Source organism: Mobula hypostoma, chromosome 8 (genome assembly GCF_963921235.1).
Source record: "Mobula hypostoma chromosome 8, sMobHyp1.1, whole genome shotgun sequence".
NCBI lineage: Eukaryota > Metazoa > Chordata > Chondrichthyes > Myliobatiformes > Myliobatidae > Mobula > Mobula hypostoma.
Genome location: NC_086104.1, coordinates 133,633,621 through 133,658,429, shown reverse-complemented (window position 1 = coordinate 133,658,429; position 24,809 = coordinate 133,633,621). Strand labels below are relative to the sequence as shown.

General features: G+C 41.2%; 1 protein-coding gene across 1 annotated transcript in view; it reads left to right on the top strand.

The window, feature by feature from the left end:
* LOC134350978 (secreted frizzled-related protein 1-like) overlaps positions 1-24,809 on the top strand; it is a 153,984-nt gene that overhangs the window by 125,228 nt on the left and 3,947 nt on the right. The window lies entirely within an intron of this gene.

Here is a 24,809-nt window from a genome sequence, read left to right as displayed (position 1 = left end):
CTGTCTAACTCATATGTGAGCTCTGGCAGTTTCCCAGCTTGGGCATGTGTTCTCATGCTCCATGTGGCTAATGAGATATAGTCTCTCCCACAGGTTTTCTGTGGTGAGGTTTACCAGAAAAACAGATAAAGTTTAGGCAAAAGGTGCTGGTGTATTTACATATGAATATGAAAATAAGCGGAAGGAAAAGCCTGTAATTCAGTAAAACTATAGATGATGTGATTGAAACCTCAATCCATTACTCCTGCTACCCTGTAACCTTTCACCTCCTTGACCGCATATATCTTTGAGGATGGGAGGCTCACAACCATGTGAGAGAGAAAAAAAATCAGTCTTTAGCTCACCAGTGTCTTAAATGGATAAAATATTATTTTGCAAAAGTTTGTACAAGGTATGTTGACTATATAAACTGGTTAGTGAGAGCTACTGGCCAGCACCCCTGCTCTTTGAAATTGAGGCCAATTCTGTGTGGGTATCCCATGTTATCCTAAAGGCACCTTTAACATGGCTGCACTCCTCCAATGTGTTTGACACCTCTGGCGTGAGTCCCGGAGCTGAGAGGACTACCAAAGCAAACCTCACTTACATCCTCTGTCTATCCTGAGTGAAATAATCACTTATATTGTTATTATATGAATCAGGATGCATGGAATTAACACACTAGCTACTAAAGCAGAGAGGCACTTTGCAACTGCATTTCTGCAATGGAACCAATTAATAAAAATAAATTAGTATGACATTTCCATCAGGGTCTAAATTGATGATGCTTAATGTTGACAATTTCTATCAAATAAGAGGCATCTATGTGTTGAAGTTGGTGTGCTTAATAGAGACGAAGCAGTCTATGTAATTTATCATGGACATTTTTCACTTCCATCTGAAAGTAACTTGGAATTGTGTGCTGACACAAGATGGAAACCAGGCTAACACATAACTCAGATGTGTATCTTTGGAAATAAGTGCATGTGACGCCTTAGTGTACAACTCTGATTGATTGAAAGCAGAATCTTTTTTTTTATATTCACTAACTAGGCACCAAACCCGTAAATGCACAACCATTTTTCATTTGTATGTTTATGTCAGTGTTTTCCTTTTGCACACCGGAGTCTGTTTTACATCTTTAAAATGATTTCTAAGTTAACTAAAAACAACAATTTACCAAGCAGATGGAAAAACAAAATGTAATTTAAAACCAGTTTATAACACGCAGCACTCTAATACCTGTCACCTTGTTAAAGTTAGTTCTTTTATGGATGACGATCATTCAGTGTGCTTTCTTATAAGGATTTTACCATTCCTGTTGTGGGGATAGACAACATGTTGCAAATTATTTTCCATCAATTTTCTTCCATTTTGTAAGAAACACAAAAGAGTCCTGTTTTCTGAGCAATCGCCAAGGTTGTGCAGCTGTTGCACATTTGAAGATATATTAACTGAGTCCCCACACACATTCTCTTTTTGCTGCGTTTTTGGAGTCAGGACTCAGGAATACATTTAGTCTGTGACCGTATTGATTTAGCACTAGTGTAAGAAAGTGCAGAACCTTTTTGTACAAATTCTGCTGCTTGATGAAGATCTTTTTAAACTCTCTTAAAAAAAAGTTGTCTGATCTTTGGCATTTAAGTTTAAGATATGTTGTGATACCATACATTTCAATTAATAAAATCAGAACTATCCACAATGCCAGGCAGCATTTATGGTGAGAAAAGTATTGCAATTTTTTTCAGGGATCGATAAGAAATGCTAACCCATTTATTCTGTATTTATAATTACTCAAGCATGTACCTCCTGGCATTTGTACACTGCACTTTCTTGATTTGAATGGAGAGGGCCAACTGAACTGTGCCTCCTCTGTAAAGAAGCTCCTCTGTAAGGAAAAGCCAGTCACTAGACTAGACTTCATTTGGCAGATCCTGAGGTTTTGCTCGGAGTATCCTGATGGCCTTTTGAAGCTCACGTGATGAAGCAAGATATCTTAAAACTGTTTTGTTTAATTTTTTTTATAACTGGATTTGATTAAAACAACTAAAATTCTAGGTGCAGTGAAATATGGTAAATGTAATTATCTGCCTTGTTGCAACTTCCTGGTGACTCCACACTTACCTTTTGACATAAACCCGAGGGGCCAGATGTGAAGTGTGCCTTCAGATGCGAGGTGACTAACGTAGTGGTTAGCCTAACGATATTACGCCACTAATGACTCAGGTTCACTTCCAGCATTGTCTGTGAGGAGATTGTATGTTTTCAGGTGACCGTGAAGGTTTCCTCTACATTCTGAAGATGTATGCGTTAGTAGGTTAATTCACCATTGGGTGTCATTGAGTGACGTGGGTTCATTTGGTCTGAAGGGCCTGGTACAGTGCTGCATCTCTAAATAAAATAAAATCAATCCCCTCAGCTCAGCTCACCTATGCCCTTCCCTAACTTTGCTTTTGCATACTCCTGATGACTTATTGCTCAAAGAAAGAAAAATTGAGATCATGTTGATGATAACAGCAAAGAGCCTGTAATATGGCTTCCTCCCTCCTCACCTGCCTTGTCTCCTGACGTCGCTATCTGCGGAGGTTATGTGGTGAGTCTCTTAAAAGGATACTTGACTCAGGCTGGTTCCCTGCATTGCTCTTGGTGGAAGAGGATGCACCTGCAATGTTTAGGAGGCACTCAGACAGAGAAATGAACAGGCAAGGAATCAAGGGGCAGACTCGGTGGGACAAAGGGCCTGTTCTTGTGCCATGCTGTTCTACGTTCCGTGGTCAATCTTCAGTGATAAACAACAGTCAGAATCTTCTCTTGCAGCACCTGTCAGGAATTGTACAGGTCCTGCCTTAGTACACTAGCCTAAATAATAACCACCATATTTTTGATCATTTTCAACAACGTGTGCAGAAGATTCAAATGTGCATTTGTATTAATCACATACCCATCACAACTAAAATTGGAAGAATCTTTTCTACTCATTTACGCATGATTATTTAAAACAGCACACTTTTATTGTTTCACTTTGACTGGAAGGGACACATTCATATGCTGCTCAGTCTCAATTATCCTTGGTCTAATTAAACTTTCGAGAAATTAATTAAAACTGAATGGGATTGTGTCATTTTGAGTATATGCTGTGATGCAAGAAGTAAGTTTAAGACTGTGAGTGTTAATTTTTTCAATGTTCTAGGACTAATGTTTTGTATTTTTATAGAACAATTACTGGGGCAGTGAAAAAAATGACTAAAGCAACACAATTTGTACTTTTCTCACAATTTTTGCATCCTCAGGATACACAAGAACATTCAGCAAGGATCAGTTGGCATTAATTTCGGCAATCAGTATGCCTGAATCAAAGTGCCACAAACAAAAAGTGAACAACAGTTTTCATCAGATTTTCAAAAAGTCATGGGGGTGCCATTCAGCCCTTGAGACCATGCAAGTTTCTAATCACACAAAACAGAACACAAAGTGCTGGGAGAACTCAGCAGAGCATGCAGCATCCATGGAGAAAAATAGTCAAAGTTTTCTGTCGAGCCTTCAGTTAAACTGAAACATTGACTGTTTATTCCCTTCCATAGATGCCGCCTGACCTGCTGAGTTCCCCCAGTGTTCTGTTTGTTTTTCCAGATTCCAGAATCTCTTGGATCTCCATTTTGCTACTCCACTGCAAAGTCTCTCCAAGTGATGCCATATTTGAAAATGTTTTCCTCATCTTGATGACGGCAGTTCTGTGATACTCATTCTCATTGCTCACCCTCTGTGATCGCTGTTGCTCTCCTGCTCTTCAACCACACTTTACATTTTTTTTGTAATGCTAAAACAAAACTAATTGAAAGGAAAGCAAGGGAGCCAGCAATGTGAGTATAGCTTAATTTTTTACTTTAGGCAAGATGCGCACGTATATGACGTGGTGGCTTGATGACGTATGCCATTTACGTACTTTTACATATAATCCGTAATGAATTATTTAAACAAAGGATACTCAATCAAAGAATATTACTCAATTATTACTGAAATATTAAATACACAACAACACTCACAGCCAGACTTGTTACCACGGCCATCGGTACTTCATGGTACTTGTCTCCACCTCCATATTGTCCAGCTCCATATCAACATATCAACCAGCTCCATTTCCTGATTCCAGATGAAGGGTCTTGACCGGAAACATCCGCCTTCCTTTTCCTTCCATAGATGCTGCCTGACCTGTTGAATTCCTCCAGCATTTTGTGTGTTACTTCTAATATTGCAATATTGTCATTTCTATTTCTCCACCATGCCCTCAATTGCTTGTCAATGAAAGTTGCTTCAGTCCACGGAAGAACTCCTTGACCTTCCTCAAGTATGTCTTTTGGCCCTTCAATTTGTTCACCATGGTTAATTCCTAATCCAATTCTATATTCCTGTTCCCTTCATATCCCCAATACCATTGAGAGTAGGGGAGATAACTTCATATCTTCATATCTTCAATCTACATTGAGAGTAGGGGAGATTCAAACAAGAGGACATGAGTTGATAGTTAAAGGGCAAAGGTTTAGGGGTAACACGAGGGGGAACTTCTTTACTCAGAGAGTAGTAGCTGTGTGGAACAAGCTTCCAGTAGAAGTGGTAGAGGCAGGCTTGATATTGTCATTTAAAGTACCTCTTCCTAGAGATGTTGCCTGGCCTGCTGCGTTCACCAGCAACTTTGATGTGTGTTGCTTGAATTTCCAGCTTCTGCAGAATTCCTCGTGTTTGTGGTTGTAAATTTTTCAGTAACTAGGCTAGTGGTAAGTAGGTAGGTTGCTGGGCCAGATAGGCCTGGTCAATGTTGTACTTCTAAATAAATAAGTAAATAGATTATCAGTCAGTGTTCTTATCTAATATCCTGTATGGATTAAATAAAACAGGACTTTATTAGCACTGCACAGTACTTTGCTAGAATGAGATATGTACCCACAATCTTAGAACGAACAGTACCAGCACTTAGCTATTCTTAATACTCCCCTGTAAACCTCTGAAGCCAACATCGCTCTTCAGAATATTAAAAGAAAAAAATGCAAGAAGACTGTTCCAGGCTATTAATTGCATTGCACAGGTTTCATATCCGATAACTCCCATAAAATGTTTTGTGCGTTCCATCTCATAAAGCCCCGCTTATGAAATACTTTCCTTGACAGCCCATGGGCCACCCACCTGCACGAGGTTTACTGAGTGGAAGTTACATACTAGGATTCAAAAGATACATGTCCGGCAACTGTGATGCCTCGACAACAGACCCAGTCTATGTAGCAAGTTAGTGGGCAAAGAGGTTAATCTTTGAAATTGAGATAGCAAATACTATCTCAGTGAGAGTGACTACAATAGAGAAAGTGCCATGAAAGATGGAAAGAAGATTTATTGCACTCCAGGTTTCTCAGAGACAAGTTTTAAACATCCAGGTCATCCCCGGGTGCCACTCCAATTTACAGACAATACTATGTTCAGTTGAGCTCCTGTAATATTATTAAATTCAAAAGTCTAACATACTGTATATTCATTTCTACGAGCAATAGAACTAATTTTCTTTCCTTTCCATCAACTTTAAGTGCTTTTGATGCCATTCACTGCAAAACTGTGCTGCTATGATTGCCATATCAAAAGATTTTGTGTATTTTATGACTGATGGACAAAATTGACTTATGGACATCTGTAAAAATGGAACATGTTCATTACCCAGAGACAGTCTGTATACAACAAAAAAGCAACAGGCTCCTAAAACCTTTAAATGCTGTGGAGTTAAAATAATCTTGTCTGCTTTCCAAGTATAACAATTGCCTTACTTTTAAAGCACCCCAAATCTCATTATGTTTAAATCAATTCATTCTTCATCTTAACATCATACATCGAGTGAAGGAAATTGCATATGCCACTAACGGGGAAAGCAGAAAAATATATAAAGAAGCATAAGGATATATTGCAGAGGAAGATGATGTATTAGTGAGGTGAGGCTTATGTGGAGCACAGATATTCGCAGAGATGGAATGCTCTGTACTGCAAGTTCTGAAGCCAAATGTGTTGGAAATCTGAAATATAACAGAAAATGACAGAAAACTCAGTAGATCCAGCAGCATGTGTTGGATCTTAAAACTTCCAAGTGATGTGCTGCGGTGGAATTAGGTTTCATCTTGTGTTACGGTTAATTCCAACGAGCATTTCCATTTGGCATCATAAAGCTGTTGAATGAGCTCAAATTGTCTGAATCAAAGTACAATACATAAAGAAAGCTGCAGTAGATGGAGTGGGATGAAACACTTTCACACTCTTGTATCCTTTATCCTGTTTACTGCTCATTTTTGTGGAAAGCTGCTTTTTGAATCTTACTGCGTCAATCAAATACCAGTCACATCTGTCGGGGGCGGAGGCTTCTGAGACTCCTCAGGGAAACACCTGAAACATCACAGTTTTCTCTTTCCAGACGCTGATCTGTTGCAGTCGGTGGAGCCTTATCCTGTACTGCCAATCACGTAGCTGAATAAATAAACATGGTTCCCAGCGCTTCTCACTTCTGCTGGATGTTGTTTCATTTGAATGCATGTTCCTTGTATTTGTTTTGTTCCTTTGTCCCAAAGGCCATGCGTGAATCTCCTTAACTTGTTGGTGGTGGATGTAAAGATCTCAGAGTCATCTCCATCCAGTTTACCACATATCAGTAATATTCAGCAGGGGAGGGATGCATAGTAACAGCAGGAGCTTCAGCTAGTTTCCTTTATCTAACCCAATGATATCCACATTTCTCTATTACAGTGTTAGCACAGATTTACTTACTCCAAGTGATCTGGGAATTGAATACAATGAAACCAATTCCACCATCTGGAGTAATTTCTTAAAAATCTTTTCCTTGAAGATGTAGTTTAAAACACAACAACATCAAGCATGAGGCCCCAGTGAAGCACAATTAGTTTGTTCTGACAGAAGGATTTTAAAAACATTTTGTACCACAGTGGTTTAGTACGCTTTACAGTACCAGTGACCCGAGTTCAATTCCCACCGCCGCCTTTAAGGAGTTTGTACGTTCTCCCCATGACTGCATGGATTTTCTCCCGTTGCTCTGGTTTCCTCCCAAAGATGTACCGGTTGGTAGTTTAATTGGTCATTGTAAATTGTCCCGTGATTAGGCTGGGGCTAAATCAGGGGTTGCTGGGCACTGAGGTTTGAAGGGCTGGAAGGGCCCATTCCACACTGTGTCTCAATAAATAAATACATTTATTATTCTTCCTCACTTTTCAAATGGTTTGCAGTCACAGAGGCTACAGTGGCTCTCTGGCATGATTAGTGAATTGGTGAAAATTCCTATATGCAAACTGTTCTCACAGATAGCATTAGGAGGCTGCAGGTCAACCAAATATCTGCTTATAAAATTATGAGAGGTATAGATCGATAGCGTCTTTTTGCCAGAGTAGAAATGTCCGATGCTAAGAGACATACAGTAGATTTGTGCTGAGGGGGGACGTTTAAAGGAGGTGTGCAGGACAACTATATATTTAATCAGTTAATAGTAGGCAGATACAACAGCAGTGTTCAAAGGTACATGAACAAAGAAAGAAAATGAAGGGAAATTGACATATGCAGGCAGATGGAATTAGTTTAAACTGGCATCATGGTTGGCATGGATTTCATGGCCTGAAGGGCCAGTTCTTGTACTGTACAGTTCTAAGTTCTGTATTCTAGGATCTGGATACATTAACTTTTATTACAATTAAGGTAGGTTTTCATGGGATTCCAAACTATCTAACTGCTGTGCTCCGTGTCCACTAGCAGGAGAACAGATAACTGAGGACCAACTCTGACTTGCGCCAGGGTTCGCACCTGAGGACTCAGCTTTGGTTAGGAATGCTGTTGTTTGCTCCAATTGTTTGCATGATTTGTTTTTTTTTCTTTCTCTTGCACATCAAGTTCTTCCATTGTGCAGACTATTTTCTAAATGGGGAGAAAATCCAAAAATCTGAGATGCAAGGGAACTTGGAAGTCCTTGTGCTGAACACCCTAAAGATTAACTTGCAGACTGAGCCGGTGGTGAGGAAGGCAAATGCAATGTCAGCTTTCATTTCAAGAGGTCTGGAATACAAGAGCAGGGATGTGATGCTGAGGCTTTATAAGGCACTGGTGAGGCCTCACCTTGAGTATTGTGCACAGTTTTGGGGCTCCTTATCCAAAAAAAAGATGTGCTGGCATTGGAGAGAGTCCAGAGAGGTTCACAAGGATGAATCTGGGAATGAAAGGGATCACATACGAGGAACTTTTGATGGCTCTGGATCTATACTCGCTGGAATTTAGAAGGGCAGGGGGGTTCTCATTGAAATCTTTTGAATGCTGAAAGGCCTAGACAAAGCTGATCTGGAAAGCATGGGGGGGTCTAGGACAAGAGAGCACACCCTCAGAATAGAGAAGCATTCATTGAAAACAGCGATGCTGAGAAATTTCTTTAGCCAGAGGGTGGTGAATTTGTGGAATTTGTTACCACAGGCAGTTGTGGAGGCCAGGTTGTTGGGTGTATGTGAGGCAAAGATTGATAGATTCTTGATTGCACATGGATTCAAAGGTTACAGAGGGAAGGCCAGGGAATGGATTGAGGAGGGGAAAAAATGATCAGCCATGATTGAATGGTAGAGCAGACTAGATGGGCCAAATACCACAACTCTGTTCCCATGTCTTATGATCTTATGGTCTATTTTTTTTTAATTGAGTTCTTTCATGTTTCTTGCTTTGTGGCTACCTGTGAGCAAGCAAATCTCAATGTTGTATAATTTATACATTTTTTGATAATAAATGAATCTTGAATTTTGAATCTCGATAATAAATTTACTTTGAACTTTGAGATTTAAAGTTCTATTTTTCAGATATTTAAATTTTTATCTCATTCCTCACCCACTTTCATCATGCGTTTGTGATCAAAATTTGATTTCGGTCTCTGTAAAACACTTCATAATTTAGTTAAAATTGTGCTTATGGCTTCCCAGTTTATTGCCCATGGGGATTCTTTTGTGCGACTGGCTGTGCAGTCAACCTGATGACCTCACAGTTGCTGGGGTATGAAGATCCCGATGAACCGAAATTTGAGAGGAGTAGGCATTGCACAGGAAATTCTGCAAATCATTTTACAAATGTTAGAGAAAAGTGCCATTTTCTCATTGTTGAGCACAAATGTTGTGGTACCTTATTTCTCATTGGAAGTAAAGTAACTCAATAATCACAATTAATTCCTAATTCCAAAGACAGCACTTATGCTTGAGACACTGAAAATTAAGGAACGTCATTGTGTTCGTAAAACAATTTGCAAAACTACCTTTGGATCTGTGCAAGAGTTCTGTGTTAGTACTACAAACTCACACACAAGCCGCATGTTACATCACTGTTGCTCAATTGCAAACAAATGATGTTGCCAAATAGCTGTAATATAAGTTGCATTGCAAAAAATGCCTTGTTTCCTTTCCTCTCTTGAATTCAGTAAACCCTCAATATAACCACAAATTCTTCTTCTGCAGATATATTTTAAACAACTTGGAGATTTTGAAATCTGTGTTGAGGAGTACAGCTGTGTTTTATTATAAAAGGCAGACACCAAAGCACAAGAGACATTGTAAGTGGTTGCAGACAGAGGGTCAAGAGGTTTTTACGTTCCTGCACAGCAAATGTTAGCACATGCTTACATGAACATAGGTGGTATAGAGTGCACATCAAAACAGGCCTTTAGAACGCAGAGTGCAGACAAGTACAATGCACACCAGTGCCTAAACCGCTCTGCCTCTCTTGTAAGAAACTTTTGTCTTTTGACTAACTGTTGCTCTTTGCTGGAATAGTGCCTTCTCTGGCTTAACGCCAATATACTTTAGTCTGAATGTACATCTGCAAAATGCCTGGGGTATTTCAATATATTAAAGTTGCTACATAAATACAAGTCGGTGTTGTTATTTTCCTGTGCAAGGGTGAAATTGCTTTGTATCGGAAATTGCAGTATCCTTTGGGCAGCGATCTGCCGAGTCAACAATCCACATGATGAAACAATAATCTCTGGGCACTTGGGCTGTCATACATCATCAACATAATAAACTACACAGATCTTCCATCATTAAGTTGGGTGGCATGTGTTCCAGGGTTCAATTGTTTCCGTGGACATAAAGTAAATGCAAGGAGCATTGGCCCAGGATGGAAAAGCCTACGAAAAGTATTCATGATCAGGAGTGCTGTTTGAAGCACAGTTTGGACCATCGCACATACTTGCACAGCAAAAAGCTTCACATCGATGTTGTTGGCCCCAAAGGGGTTCAAATGATTACATAAACTCCTTGCCCCCTTTGATATCAAATTCATGCATATTTCACCTCTTCCCTTCCCTATTACAAATATGTTTGTAGAAGTAGATGAGGGGAGACAGGGTGAAGTTCAAATGGAGCATAAGTGCCACATGGGCTAATTGGGCACAATGGCCTATTCATACGTCAAGTGAGATTGGGAACCTGATGCCAGTCTCAACACTCTGGTTTGGGCTTGCTTCAGTGCCTAGGGCTTACACTGTTCATATCGCCTGTTCTTCATAGGCAAAGAGAAGGTGTTGGTGGATCACCTTCCTGTACAGTTGTGGCCCTTCTGGTAAAGGAGTTCTCACAATGCTTTGGGTTCCAGCACTTACACCTGACCAAGACCAGCAATAAATTTCGAAGCTGCAACTTGGCAGAGACCTGAGGAGGTAGGTGATTTCATCCATCAGCAATCTTAGCTCTTAGTGGTGGAGGATGTAGGTATATGAAGTACTGTCAGTGTAGCTCAAGTGAGTGCACTGCATTTCTAGAAAGCACACTCCACAGCCACAGATGGAGGGAGTGGATGTTTAGGATGGTGATTGGGCACGTGGCCAAGTGGTTAAGGCGTTCGTCTAGTGATCTGAAGGTCACTAGTTCAAGCCTCAGCTGTGGCAGCGTGTTTGTGTCCTTGAGAAAGGCACTTAACCACACGTTGCTCTAGTGTCTGTGCAAGGAGTGGCGCCCCACACAGATCTCCAATCTGCACCTTGTAAGGCAAGAAATTGCCCGATGCAGGCCTCACAGGGTCTGAGTCGACGTTCCCTCCCTCCTTTGGGCTGGTTTGTATGGAACTTGGTGAGTGGCGCTCTTTTGTAAGATATCAAAGCTTGTGTTGGATAGCGGTGTATATAATTGCCCTTTCCCAACAGTTTCTGCCTTGTAGGGGAAATACATTATCAGAACACAGCATAATTGTGGCAAGTTATTTTAAAAAGTCCATCATGGAGTGGAACAGTTAAGGTTTATAAAGTTGTTCCAGGATACAGGAAATTTGGTTCTACGGCAAGGCTGAGCCACTGGGACTTTACTCCTTGGAGTGCAGGAAGATGAGGGGTAACCTTACAGAGTTGCACATAATTATGAGGAGCACACATAGTGTGAATGCACACACTCTATTTTCAGGGTTCGGAATCAAGAACTGGACGGCATAGATTTAAGTTGAGGGGGGAGATTTTCAATAGAAACATAAGGGCAAAATTTTTAACCAGACGGTGGTCCATACATGGAATGAGCCACCAGAGGAAGTGGTTAAGGCAGATATATTAACTCTATTATAAAGGGGCTTGGATGGTGCTATGGATAGTGAAGGTTTGGAGAGATATGGGCAGATGGGATTAGCTCAGATGGTCACTTGATCAGCATGGAACGGTGGGATGAAAAGGGTTGTTAGACTACATGAATCTATATCATTCCCTGTATTTTAAAAAATTAGTATGAGAAAATGCATGCAGAATTTTATCTGAATTGTATTGACATTTGTAAACACTCCAAAGACTACTGAATCCTGCAGAAGAGCGATGAGTTTGCCACTTAGTTTGCAAGATGCTCTTTGCCCAGCTTGAAGTAATAGCCGGTAATCAAAGATTATTTTCATCGTTATGCATTTCAGCAAAACTTCAGAACTCAGGCTTGCCATGAATTATGACACTGAGACTGGAAAGAAAATGGCTGGGTTTATCAAATCAGTTCACTTCTGTATTGAATTTATCTCAAGGGTATGTCATTCCACTACTAGGTAAACTCATTCATGTAGTGAGAAAAATTAATGGAGTACAATGGATCCCCTATATTGCCCAAGAGCAGGGAGTTAGGAATGAATGTGAACTTGGATTTCAGTTCAAATGGAGAGCAGCGATAGAGGAGGCAGTTGGAACACATGCGTGTGAAGACTGGGTGGTGAGTTCTGCGTGGGGTCAGCTGTGGGTGACTTGATAACTAGCTAGGCTACGTGCCGACCACAGAATAAGCTACTTGTAGACAGCAATTTGTGTGCACAGCACCATGACATTTTCCAGATGTGATTGGATTGGGCTGACCACACAATAATAGCACATGGTCAACCCAGACGAATCAGCAACAAGCGCTTCCCAAGCCCAATCCCTACAGAACGGCAGCTGCATAATAACATGTTCTCATGACAGCAGGAGTTTCCGAACTGTCCGATGATTCAAAGTATGTATGCAGTATACAACCTTGAGATTTTGGTTAGCCATCAGGTCCCGTTAAGATCTTTCCCCTCTCACCCAAAACCCATGCCCCCTAATTTTGGCTTCCCTTACCCTGGGGAAAATGTTGTTGGCATCCACTTTATTTATGCCACTCATAATTTTAAACAGTGCTATAAGGTCATCCTTTGCAAGTTCTACAAGTTTTTCTTCTAAGTAGCCTCCAATGTGCTGCACTCTCTCTCATTCTGTTTAGTCCTTATGTAGCCTTTCTTGTTGGTCATAGTCATAGTCATACTTTATTAATCCCGGGCGAAATTGGTTTTCATTACAGTTGCACCACAAATAATAAACAGCAATAGAACCATAAATAGTTAAATAGTAATATGTAAATTATGCCGGTAAATTATGAAATAAGTCCAGGACCAGTCTATCAGCTCAGGGTGTCTGACCCTCCAAGGGAGGAGTTGTAAAGTTTGATGGCCACGGGTAGGAATGACCTCCTATGACGCTCTGTGCTGCATCTCGGTGGAATGAGTCTCTGGCTGAATGTACTCCTGTGCCCAACCAGTACATTATGTAGTGGATGGGAGACATTGTCCAAGATGGCATGCAACTTGGACAGCATCCTCTTTTCAGACACCACCGTGAGAGAGTCCAGTTCCATCCCCACAACATCACTGGCCTTACGGATGAGTTTGTTGATTCTGTTGGTGTCTGCTACCCTCAGCCTGCTGCCCCAGCACACAACAGCAAACATGATAGCACTGGCCACCACAGACTAGTAGAACATCCTCAGCATCGTCCGGCAGATGTTAAAGGACCTCAGTCTCCTCAGGAAATAGAGACGGCTCTGAACCTTCTTGTAGACAGCCTCAGTGTTCTTTGACCAGTCCAGTTTATTGTCAATTCGTATCTTCAGGTATTTGTAATCCTCCACCATGTCCACACTGACCCCCTGGATGGAAACAGGGGTCACTGGTACCTTAGCTCTCCTCAGGTCTACCACCAGCTCCTTAGTCTTTTTCACATTAAGCTGCAGATAATTCTGCTCACACCATGTGACAAAGTTTCCTACCATAGCCCTGTACTCAGCCTCATCTCCCTTGCTGATGCATCCAACTATGGCAGAGTCATCCGAAAACTTCTGAAGATGACAAGACTCTGTGCAGTAGTTGAAGTCCGAGGTGTAAATGGTGAAGAGAAAGGGAGACAAGACAGTTCCTGTGGAGCCCCAGTGCTGCTGATCACTCTGTCAGACACACAGTGTTGCAAGCACACGTACTGTGGTCTGCCAGTCAGGTAATCAAGAATCCATGACACCAGGGAAGCATCCACCTGCATCGTTGTCAGCTTCTCCCCCAGCAGAGCAGGGTGGATGGTGTTGAACGCACTGGAGAAGTCAAAAAACATGACCCTCACAGTGTTTGCTGGCTTATCCAGCTGGGCGTAGACACGGTTCAGCAGGTAGAGTGCATTACACTGGCCCAAAGGACACCAGAAAGCTGAAAGTGGGTGTTATTTTAAATGCTGAAAGTTTCTAACACGGTGGACTTTAGAGAGGCATTGGTATTGTTGTACTCAATTTACTGAAAGTTAACACCCAGGTACAGCAAGCAATTGGGAATGGAATTATTCACTGGCCTTTATTGCAAGAGGGTTTGAGTGCAATAGATGCCTTGTTCCAGCTATATTGGGCCCTGGTGAGACTACATCTGGAGTATTGTGCGTGGCCCGGTCTCGATAACGAGGGAAAGATATGCTTGCAACGTAAGGCGTGCAATGAAGTTTGAGCAGATTAATTCCAGGGATAGGAAGTTTGTTGGGAAAAGGAGAAATTAAGCAGCCTGAGCTTATACTCTCTTAATTTTACAAAATTGAGAGGGGTCTTACCGCGATGTACAAAATTCAAAAGAGATTGGGCACAGTAGATGTGGAGTTGACGTTTCCCCCTGGCCAGTGTCAGGGTCACATACTAAGGGGTCAACCACTCTGGATGGAGATGAAATGAAGTTTCTTCAAGCAGAGATTGGTGAATATTTGGAAATCTGGGCCCAAGAGAATTGTGGATACTCAGTTGCTCAAGAGCAGACTGTTTAATACCAAGGGGATTGGGAGATAGGGTTTTGAGCAGCAAAGTAGTATTGAGGTAAGAGAGCAGATCTGAACTTGTAAGTAGGGCGGGCACGACGGACCGAATGGTTTACACCTGTCTTTGCTTCTTTTGTTGCTTTCTGGAGGCACTACGACACTATTGTGTAGTTAAATGTTACACTGGTCAATGTCTGCATCTCATTCAAAGCTTTAGTGATTCTTTCATCAGATGCCTCCAGAGACATTGCAAGTACCTTTTGCTTTGCAATTAGGAAGCAAACAAAGCCCAGAAAGAAAAATATATAATAATGAGACTTTGTAGTGGCTTTCCAGTAGCTGCCAAATATAACTTTGCTTCTTTTCTCCAGTGTGCAGTCTGAAAAGTGTGTTGTACAAAAACCAACTGTAGATTTGATTTGCCACAGTAATGTCACACATTTTAAGAGAAAGACCTGACAGCAGATGCCCTTGGCTTAAGTAAGTTACATTTAGAACATTTAATCAGTCAATCCTGAAGAGAACATGCTTAATGAGGAGGGAAAGGACAGGTTGTCATTGATGTAGTGCCTTTCCTAACACTGAGATGTCCCAAAGAGCTTCACAGCCAATGAAGAATTTTTGATGTATGCTCAAGTTTTATTACGTTGGAAATATATCAGCCAATTTATCAATATCTCCAAACAGCATTTAATTAAATCTTCAAAAGTTCTATAAAAATGTGTTCCTAGGTATAAAATTAAAAGCTACATCTGATTACAACCAATCCACATTGAGCACAAGGTCTTCCAGGTTATTCTGTGGCTGATCTGATGGGAAGGCATTTTCAGAAAACTGGAACAAAAGACATGCTATGCTTCATGCATGTCATCACGGATGAAGAAAGAAGAAACATGCAGTAAATCATCCTAAACTGGAGGAACTACTAAGCTGTTCTGTCAGAGTGGAGAAAACTCTACCAGCCCTTCTGAATATCTAGGCATCCCATCTGATCATACATCCACCCTGTATTGAACCTGACCCACCGAGCCAGGTCCTCTCAGGATCATGGACTGCATTGAAGAGATAGCATGGACTATATACTCAGAGTTTTGAAGAAAAAAATTGAAGAAAGCAACCCCAATATTTTCAGGTGAACATGACACCCTCACAGACATGAATAAAGTTTGCAATAACCTACATAGTTAGCAACTGCAGTTGTGCAGAGTTACCTTGCTGGTACAAACTATCAGGCTTTTGTATCTTCCGCTCAATGGAAGAGGGGAAGAGAGCATGCTCACGATGGGTACAGTCTTTGATTATGCTGGCTGGTTTACTGATGCAGTGCTAATAACAGCTTGCAGCTCCATTAATGTGGGTACTGCTGCCATTCTTCCTGATGGGGTTAATGTTCAGAGGGTCTTTGTACTCAAGTTGTTGAAGACCAACATTTATGCAGCAAGAGTTTAAAAAGTAAAATGAGTTGTTGGCCTTTATTACAAGAGGGTAAGATTACAGGAGTAAGGAAGTCTTATTCTGCAATTGCATGTGGCTGTTCCTTTTAGTCTTCACCTCTATGCTTGGGTGGAACCTCAGAAGGACATCCCTTTGGAACAGAAATTAGGATACATTTCTTCAGCCAGCACATGAGAATGTGTGGAATTCATTACTGCAGTCAGTTGTGGATTCCTGATTAGTAGTGGCTTCAAATATGTGAAGAAGGCAGGAGAATGGGGTTGAGAGGGGAAATAAACCAGTCATCACTGCAGTGGTCAAGCAGACTCAATGGGCTGAATGGCCTATTTCTGCTCCGATGTCGTAAGGTCTTATGGTCTCCTTACCAAAGAATGGATGCACTTGTCATAGAGAGCTGGTAGGCAAAGGATCATTGGACTGGTTTCAGACATGGTAGGTGTCTTAGAGTTTGGAAAGAAATTCAGAGGAGGCCTCTCTAAGACTTGCAAAATTGTGACAGATTGAGTGAAAGGCAAAGGTTTCCCAAAGCTGAGGAATCAAATTATTTATTTATTGAGATACAGCACGGAATAGGCTCTTCCCTCAAGCCACACAATCCAGTAATCCCCCAATTTAATCCCAGTCTAATGATCAATTAATCCACCAGCTGATACATCTTTGGGCTGTTGGAGGAAACCGTAGCATCCGGAGGAAACCCAAACATTCACGGAGAGAATGTGCAAACACTTTACAGGCAGTGATGGGAACTGAAACTGGGTCAAACCACTACACTACTGTGCCACTCCATCTATGACCAGGGAACACAGACTGGAAATAAGAATTTGATTATTTAGGACCGAGATGAGTAAAAATCACTTACCTCAGTTAATCGTGAATCTTTGGAATTCCTTCTACTGGTGGTCTTGGACGCTTAGTCATGGAGTTCATTTAAATTTAAGATTTCTGGGCATTAAGAGAATCAAGGGATATGGGGTCAGTGCTGGAAAATGGTGCTGAAAATTAGTAATGATAGAGCAGATTTAAAGGAACAATTGCTTCTTATGCTACTGTTCCGGCTGTGTGAAATTTGTTTGTCTTCTTCCTCAATGAACTAATTGATACTGCGAAGAGAAAGAAGTGGCGAGGATAATAATTATAAGGCCACACAACCTGGTGCAAAATGCTTAGCCCATTCATTCTCCCTTCTTCCACTTTTTCCTGTCAAACATTTATCAAATATCATTTTGCTGCCGCATCACAGCTCCAGAAAGTTAGCTTAGATCCTGATTTCATCTGGCACTGGTGCAGAGTTTGCAAATTTTCCCTGTTGCCACAAGGTCTTGCTCTGACAGCTCCTTTTATTTCCCCTGTTACGTGTTTGGGGCAGAATGAACAGATGGGAGTTGAAGGGCATGTGAGTGAGAAAGGCTACGGAGAAATAGGCGGAGGAATGGGACTGCTGCAGATATTCCGAGAGCCGGTGCCGTCACTGATAATAAAATTAAATTAATAACTGGACCCTGAACACACGCACTCTTATGATCCAGCCACACTTTATTTAACTTGTGCACGAGGAGAACGCCATGGCCCCTGTCGCTACACTGGTTTGAAGTCTGAAAATAAAAATGCGATGTTTATATAGAATTGTCTTTATCAGTTATGGATATTGACCATCTGGGTAAATTGTGTATGTTTACATATGTAAGCTATCCTTACTTGCAAGATCAATCGTCTTTCACGTTAGAGGTGTTAAAAGTCAATAGAAACTACAAGGTGACAACCGATGTCACTTTGAAGTTAGCAAAGGAACTAGCCCTTAGTGGTTGGATGTGTTTCACATCCTTCTGTATATTTTTATCTCATCTGTCTCTGTATCCCCCTCCCCCACTGTGTAAAGGGAAGCTATGTACTTCAAAGATCTTTCTAGAAAGAGTCTCACAGCTATGTACTTCAAAGTTATTTCTAGAAAGAGTCTCATTTCGGGGGCTCCACTCACAGAGTTTGAATATACACAGCCGCAGTCATCCTCGCCTACCTTGTCTGTAGTAAGCAAGGGTAGATTCAGCAGTCTCATGTCAAAGATCTCCCTTGTCTCAGTTGACTATACACTGCCATCTTTGACTGGATATTGTTTTTAACCCTTGCCTTATCACAACTGCCACACCAGCATGAACTCAAAAGGCCAAATGGCATCCAAAGATGTATGGAGTCATAAAAGAGGATAGCAGCTCTTCTGGCTTAATATGTCCATGTCATGTGCTCTTAACATGTCCTGTTTCTGGGCTGAAGTGTTCTATGACTCTATGTCAGCCACCGGCTACCTATCTATATTATTCCCACTTACCAGCTCTTGCAACATTGCCTTATGTATCTTTGGTTTCAAGTTCACCATTAACTACAGAGATGTAAAGTTAGTGAATGCAGTCATTCTTTTGCTTAATTCCATGTCTTCCATTCCACACAAAAGCACCCTCACTTCAGACCTTACCTTACCTTGTTATTGGAATTGGTATTGGTTTATCATTGTCACATGTACCGAGATATAGTGATAATCTTGCCTTGCATTCACTTCAAACAGATCAAACCATTACCCAGTACTTTGAAGTAGAACAACATAAAACAATAACAGAATGCAGAATAAAGTAGAACAGCCATGGAAAAAGTTTGGTGCAGGTAAACAATAAAATCATAATGATAAGAGTCCATCTTACTGTCCAAGTGACAAGAAAATAGGAGAAATATGATTAAGTTTCTGCCATCCTTTCTGCCAGTAAATTGCAGGATAAAGCAACACAATAAAAAAAACTATAGTCTTCTCATCTCATATCATTTTGTTTTGCCAAAATCTTCTTTCTAGCCTCCATGTCATGGAAGGCATTTCCTCTAACGTCAGCCAAGCAAAGCACTTCATGCCTTTGAGTAATCTGCCCTGAGGTTCAGAGGGATAATAAATCAGCCATTATAGACTGGCAGAATAGACATAAGACCATAAGACCATTAGATTTAGGAGCAGAAGTAGGCCATTCGGCCCATCAAATCTGCTCCACCATTCAGTCATGGGCTGATCCACTTCATCCAGTCATCCCACTCCCCCTGCTTTCTCTCCATACCCTTTGATGCCCTGGCTAATCAAGAACCTATCTATCTTTGCCTTAAATACACCCAGTGACTTGGCCTCCAAAGCCGCTCATGGCAACAAATTCCACGGATTTACCACCCTCTGACTAAAGTAATTTCGCCACATCTCAGTTCTAAAGGGACATCCTTCAATCCTGAAGTCATGCCCTCTTGTCCTAGAATCTCCTACCATGGGATATAACTTTGCCATATCAAATCTGATCAGGCCTTTTAACATTTGGTATGTTTCTATGAGATCCCCCGTCATTCTCCTGAACTCCAGGGAATACAGCCCAAGAGCTGCCGGATGTTCCTCATATGGTAACTCTCTCATGCCTGGAATCATTCTCATGAATCTTCTCTGAACTTTCTCCAATGTCAGTATATCCTTTCTAAAATAAGGAGCCCAAAATGGCACACAATACTCCAAGTGTGGTCTCATGCGTGCCTTAAAGGGCCTCAACATAATGGGCTGAATGTCCCAATTCTCCTCCTATGTCTTATGGTCACCCACTTAGCGCCAATATACCCAGTCATTACTGACATCCCTGTTCTGCTCCTTTTCAATCTCCTCTGCAACCTCTCAAAAGCCTTGATCTCTTTCCAAAAGTGTGATGTCGTGAACTGAACTGCAGCTGGATACCTCACTGGTTGGTGGTGGCAATGACACAGTCACCTACCTTACCATTCATCAGACAATTATACCAAGCCCCAACTTTAGTGAGCTCCACTCCTCTTGCACAGTGTAAAGATAGTGCTGATGGTTAAGTGTTGAGGAAGAGGAAGCTTTGGCCATTATGTGCTACACTAAATGGGATTAATTCTGGGGGGAGTTGATAAGAATGTGGGGAGAACAGAAAAAATAGAATCAATGTAGAAGGAGTGTAAGTAGATGGTTGATGTTCAGCATTGATTTGGTAGACTGAAGGGCCGGTTTCAAGGATGTACCTCTCGAAGACATAACTCAGCACAGTAGGACATAACCCCTATGCTTCCCTTTTTTAACAGCACCCAGCAAAAAATAATTTATAAAGCTAAAGTTTTTGGATTGATTTTAGCAGTGCTACAATGCAAATAACCTCACTATTCTTCAAAAACTGTCCTGAAGCCAACCTTCCAGATATAAGCTACTAATTTTTATAAGCCTGAAAATCTGGTTTTATGTTCCTGGTAGGGAGTCCTCTTTGCTTACAACAGCATATACACTGAAAAACCTTCCTTTATTTTGTGCATTTAAGTTTTTCCAGATATGGACTCCCCGCGAGAGAGTCTCTCTCCCAGGAGGACGATTTTACAAAATCAGCTGTGGATAATGACACCACTTAATTAGTGCACAGTAGCAATTGAAATCCACTAACATGTAACAACTGCACTGAGGTTTCAGTTGTGTGGGGTGGAACACAAGGAATTGAACAAAAAACAACAGGATCAATTAAAGAACGTCTGTCCTGCATTTGCAACCCACCTTCTCATGCTCTAATGGCTCTACTGTGCTCCAGACCATTAATTACTTCCATGCAAGGGCTGGTACTCTGTGGGCAGCGACAGTCTTCCTACTGTCAGGCCCCAAGGATAGCAAACTTCCTTGTTTGATTGAAGGAAGCTAACAGCATAAACTCTAGGGCCTAGAATCCAGAATCTTGAATGATTGTTGCAGAAACTTGAGTTCAAATCCTAACACTGCCGCTGCTGAATTTAAACTCAGTTAATTATTCACACTAGGAATATAAACTTTACTTTACAAATAGGACGCAGCATTCAATTCCTCCACTTATTCAGTTCAATAATTAACAGGTTAACATGCAAATAATAGGAGAAAGCAATGGAATAATATGGAACCAACATGTATGAATATTAAACCCACTATAGCCATTATTTTTTCATGGCATCATGAATGAAATTATTTGTACTGAAAGGAAGTATGGTCCCACAGGACAACAGTGTGAAAGTGACCGGCTCACGATCAAGAAATTTGGGTCACTGTTGGTCTTCGAGTCACACAGGGGAAAAGGCATTTAAGCCATGGTGAAACGATCTAACCACTGTTATTGAGTTCTTACCTGTAAATCCAAAAATTAAACTTGGAGCTTCGTGATGGATAGAATCATGAGGGATCTAGATAGGATGAATGCACAGACTCCTGTCCCAAAGGAAGGGAAGTAAAAACTAGAGGGGATAGGTCTAAGGTGAGAGGTGAAATATTTGAAAGTGACCTGAGGGGGAAGTTCACACAGAGCATGGTGCACATATGCAGTGAGATGCGGCAGGAAGTGGTTAAGGCAGATACAATAACAACACTTAAAAGGTTAAGTAAAATGATTGGAAGAGCTTAGCGGGGTATAGACCAAATGAGGGCAAATGTGATTTGCTCGGTAGGCACCATATGAGTTGAGTTGAACGGCCTGTTTCTATGATTCTAAGTCCTTTGTGCATCTCTGAAAGGGTTTCACCATCAGGCGTCCACCAAGTAATATCAATCTTCAATGCAGGGGAAAAGAATCTACGTTATGCGTTGGCGCGACAAGCTCAATTTCTCCTTCGTAGTGCAGGACCAGATGGGAACATAGGAAAGTCTTTCCTAGTGCCCCTCCATTGATACCGCCACTCTCCCCCCACCCATAGCTCATCCCCAGGCCCAGATGGTCCGAGATGTTATCCCATGACTGATCAAAGAGACCATTTCCACGAACTTGGCCCCATTCCCATTCTCACCCACACCCCTCTGCCACCAGCTGTCATCAGAGCATTGAAAGCAGAATGGAAAGGTAGGTTCAGTTGTACAAGAGATAGAACATTGTACACTAGAGCACAGTACAGGTCCTTCAGCGCACAATGTTGTACCAACCTTTAAACCTGCTTTAAGATCAATCTAACCCTTTCCTCAGATTTCTATCATCCATGTGTCTGTCTAAGAGTTTCTTAAATGTCTCTAATGTATCTCCCTCTACCACCACCTTCGTCAGGACATATCACATGCACACAACTCTCTGTATTTAAACTTACCTCTAACATTTCTCTACACTTTCCTCCAATTATCTTAAATTATGCCCACTGTTAACAATTTCCATTCTGGGAAAAGTCTCTTGGCTGTCCACTTTATCTATGCCTTGTATTCTCTTGTACATCTCTGTCAAGTCACATCTCATTCTTCTTCACTCCAAAGAGAAATGCCCTTGCTCGTTCAACCTATCCTCTAGGTCTAGGACATGCTCTCTAATCTAGGCAGCATCCTGGTAATTCTCCTCTGCACCCTCTCTAAATCTTTTACATTCTTTCTGTAATGAGATAAGCAGAATTGAACAAAATATTCCAAGCGCAGTCTAACAAGGGTTACAAAAAGTTACATTACCTTGTGGTTCTTGAACTCAGTCCCCCAATGAATGATGGCCAACACACGATACTCCACACCCATTCAACTTGCATTGTAACTTTGAGGGATCTATGAATCTATCTATCTCAAGATCCCTCTGTTCCTCAACACTGCCAAGAATCCTGCCATTAACCCTGTGTTCTGCCTGCAAATTCAACTTTCCAAAGTGAATCACTTCACACTTTTCCGAGTTGAATTCCAGCAATATAGCAATAAAGTTTGCAATTAGTTTTCATGGTCTAGCAGGAAATGTTGCTGCTTCATTGCTCTAGCGATCAAGAGTTGGTCCTGAACCCAGCTGCAGTCTTTGTGGGGTTTATAGTTTCTCCTGTGACCAGGAGAGCTTCCAATAGTGCTCATGTCCCCCCACATCTTGATGACATGTAAAGGTAAATTACCCCTTAGTGTAAGGTAATGGGGACAGGAATCAAAGGGAAGCTGATAGGTGAAAGAGAGATAAGGGGCAATACACCAGATTACTCTCTTGGGAGTTGGCATGGGCACAGTAGGCCAGTACACTGCTGTGACTCTTTGCCAGTACTTGTACCAGTCTTTCTTGTGGCACTCCAATACTACACTGTGGAACATTACCCTTCTCCTTCAGAAACGTTACATTATTTTAATGTACAAGTATATAAATATCATTAATTTGGCTTGTTAATAAATAGAGAATTTAAATAGGGAACACAGAGACCAGAACAACCAAAACCATGCTTTATAACTCCATAATATTCAGGAAATAGGAAAAATATTAAAGGAAAGAACCCCTACTAACATTTTAGCACGAGTGGTAAGGAATCAAAATGTTATCCAGCAATGTAAATATAAGCTTTCCATACTTTGAAGAAAAAGCATATTTTGCGAAGAGATTGTTGAGCTTACTGCTGTGGATTGTTGTAATGGCGTCACTCGTGTGTAAACTGCAAGAATCCTCAACTCTTTAACGCTGCCCCTTGTTTCCATCTCCTCAAAGGTCACATTAAGTTTTACTACCCATGTCATAGCTCAGGCCTGATCATTGGGTGTTTGTTATACAGGATCATGGAGTCATACAGCACAAAGACAACACCTTCAGACAGCTGAGTCCGCACTGACCATCAGAAACACACACATAATGCTGGAAGAACTGCCCCCCTGTCCATCAAAGCACTAATCCTACATGAATCCCAATTTTTATCCTTCCAACATTGTCATCAACTCCCCACCCAGATTCTACCACTTGCTTCCACACTGTGGGAAATTTACAGTGGCCAATTAGCTTACTAATCCGCACGCAATTGGAATGTGCGAGGAAACCACAGTACCCAGGGGAACCCATGTGGTCACAGGGAGAAGATGGAAACCCTTCACGGACTGTATCCCAGTTCAGGATTAAACCTGGGTCTTCCAGTGCTCCACTAGCAACACCACCAAGTCCATTGTTATCTCTTTACATGGTCTCATCTGCCTAGGTCCCCCCTAGCATTATAACACTCACACTCTTTGGGCATAACCTTCCACCTCTAATTTTGATTACTCCTCCGTAGCAGTTATGCCTTGAAGCACAACGTGTGCCTCTCTAATTTTTTTATATAGCTGTGAGGACCAGCCATTGCACTGAGAAGGAAATTTTTATAAGGGCTGAAAACTGTATGGCATTTAATTTTTTTTTGTAATGTGCATTGTATGAATATACTGACTAGACAGCATCAGCATTCAGCAGGGCGGGCAACTTATTAACAATGAGCTATTGACTTCCATCCTGTGTATATTCTTACAAATTCTAACAATGTTGTAACCTGAAGTATTAAGAATGTAATTACATTGAAGCCCTAAAATGCTTCAAAGTAAAGGCTGTGGTACATTAATTACAGAAAATTTATGGATTATATTGATTAACATGATTAATTACAGGGTACATCACAATTATATTAACATAGATTTCAAAATCATATTAGCATAATTTCTAAATTATATATTTTATGAAAGAAAATTCCAGCTGCATACACCAAAGGCTACGTGCACGGGAGCATTTCAATTACTGCATGGCCACGCACTCGTGCAGCTTAAAGGGAACAGTGTCCAGGCAGCAAATCCCAAATTCTGTTTTCCCATCTCAGAATCAGAATTAGAGTAGGTTCATTATCACAATTGTATATGATGTGAAGTTGTTGTTTTGCAGCAGCAGTACAGTGCAAAGACATAAAATCACAATAAATTACAAAATAAATAAACAGTGAAAAAAAGGAATTATGAGGTTGTATTCATGGATTTATATACCGTTCAGAAATTAATTGTGACTAAGCTCCCATAGTGTACCTCCTCCCTGATAGTAGTAACAAGAAGAAGGCA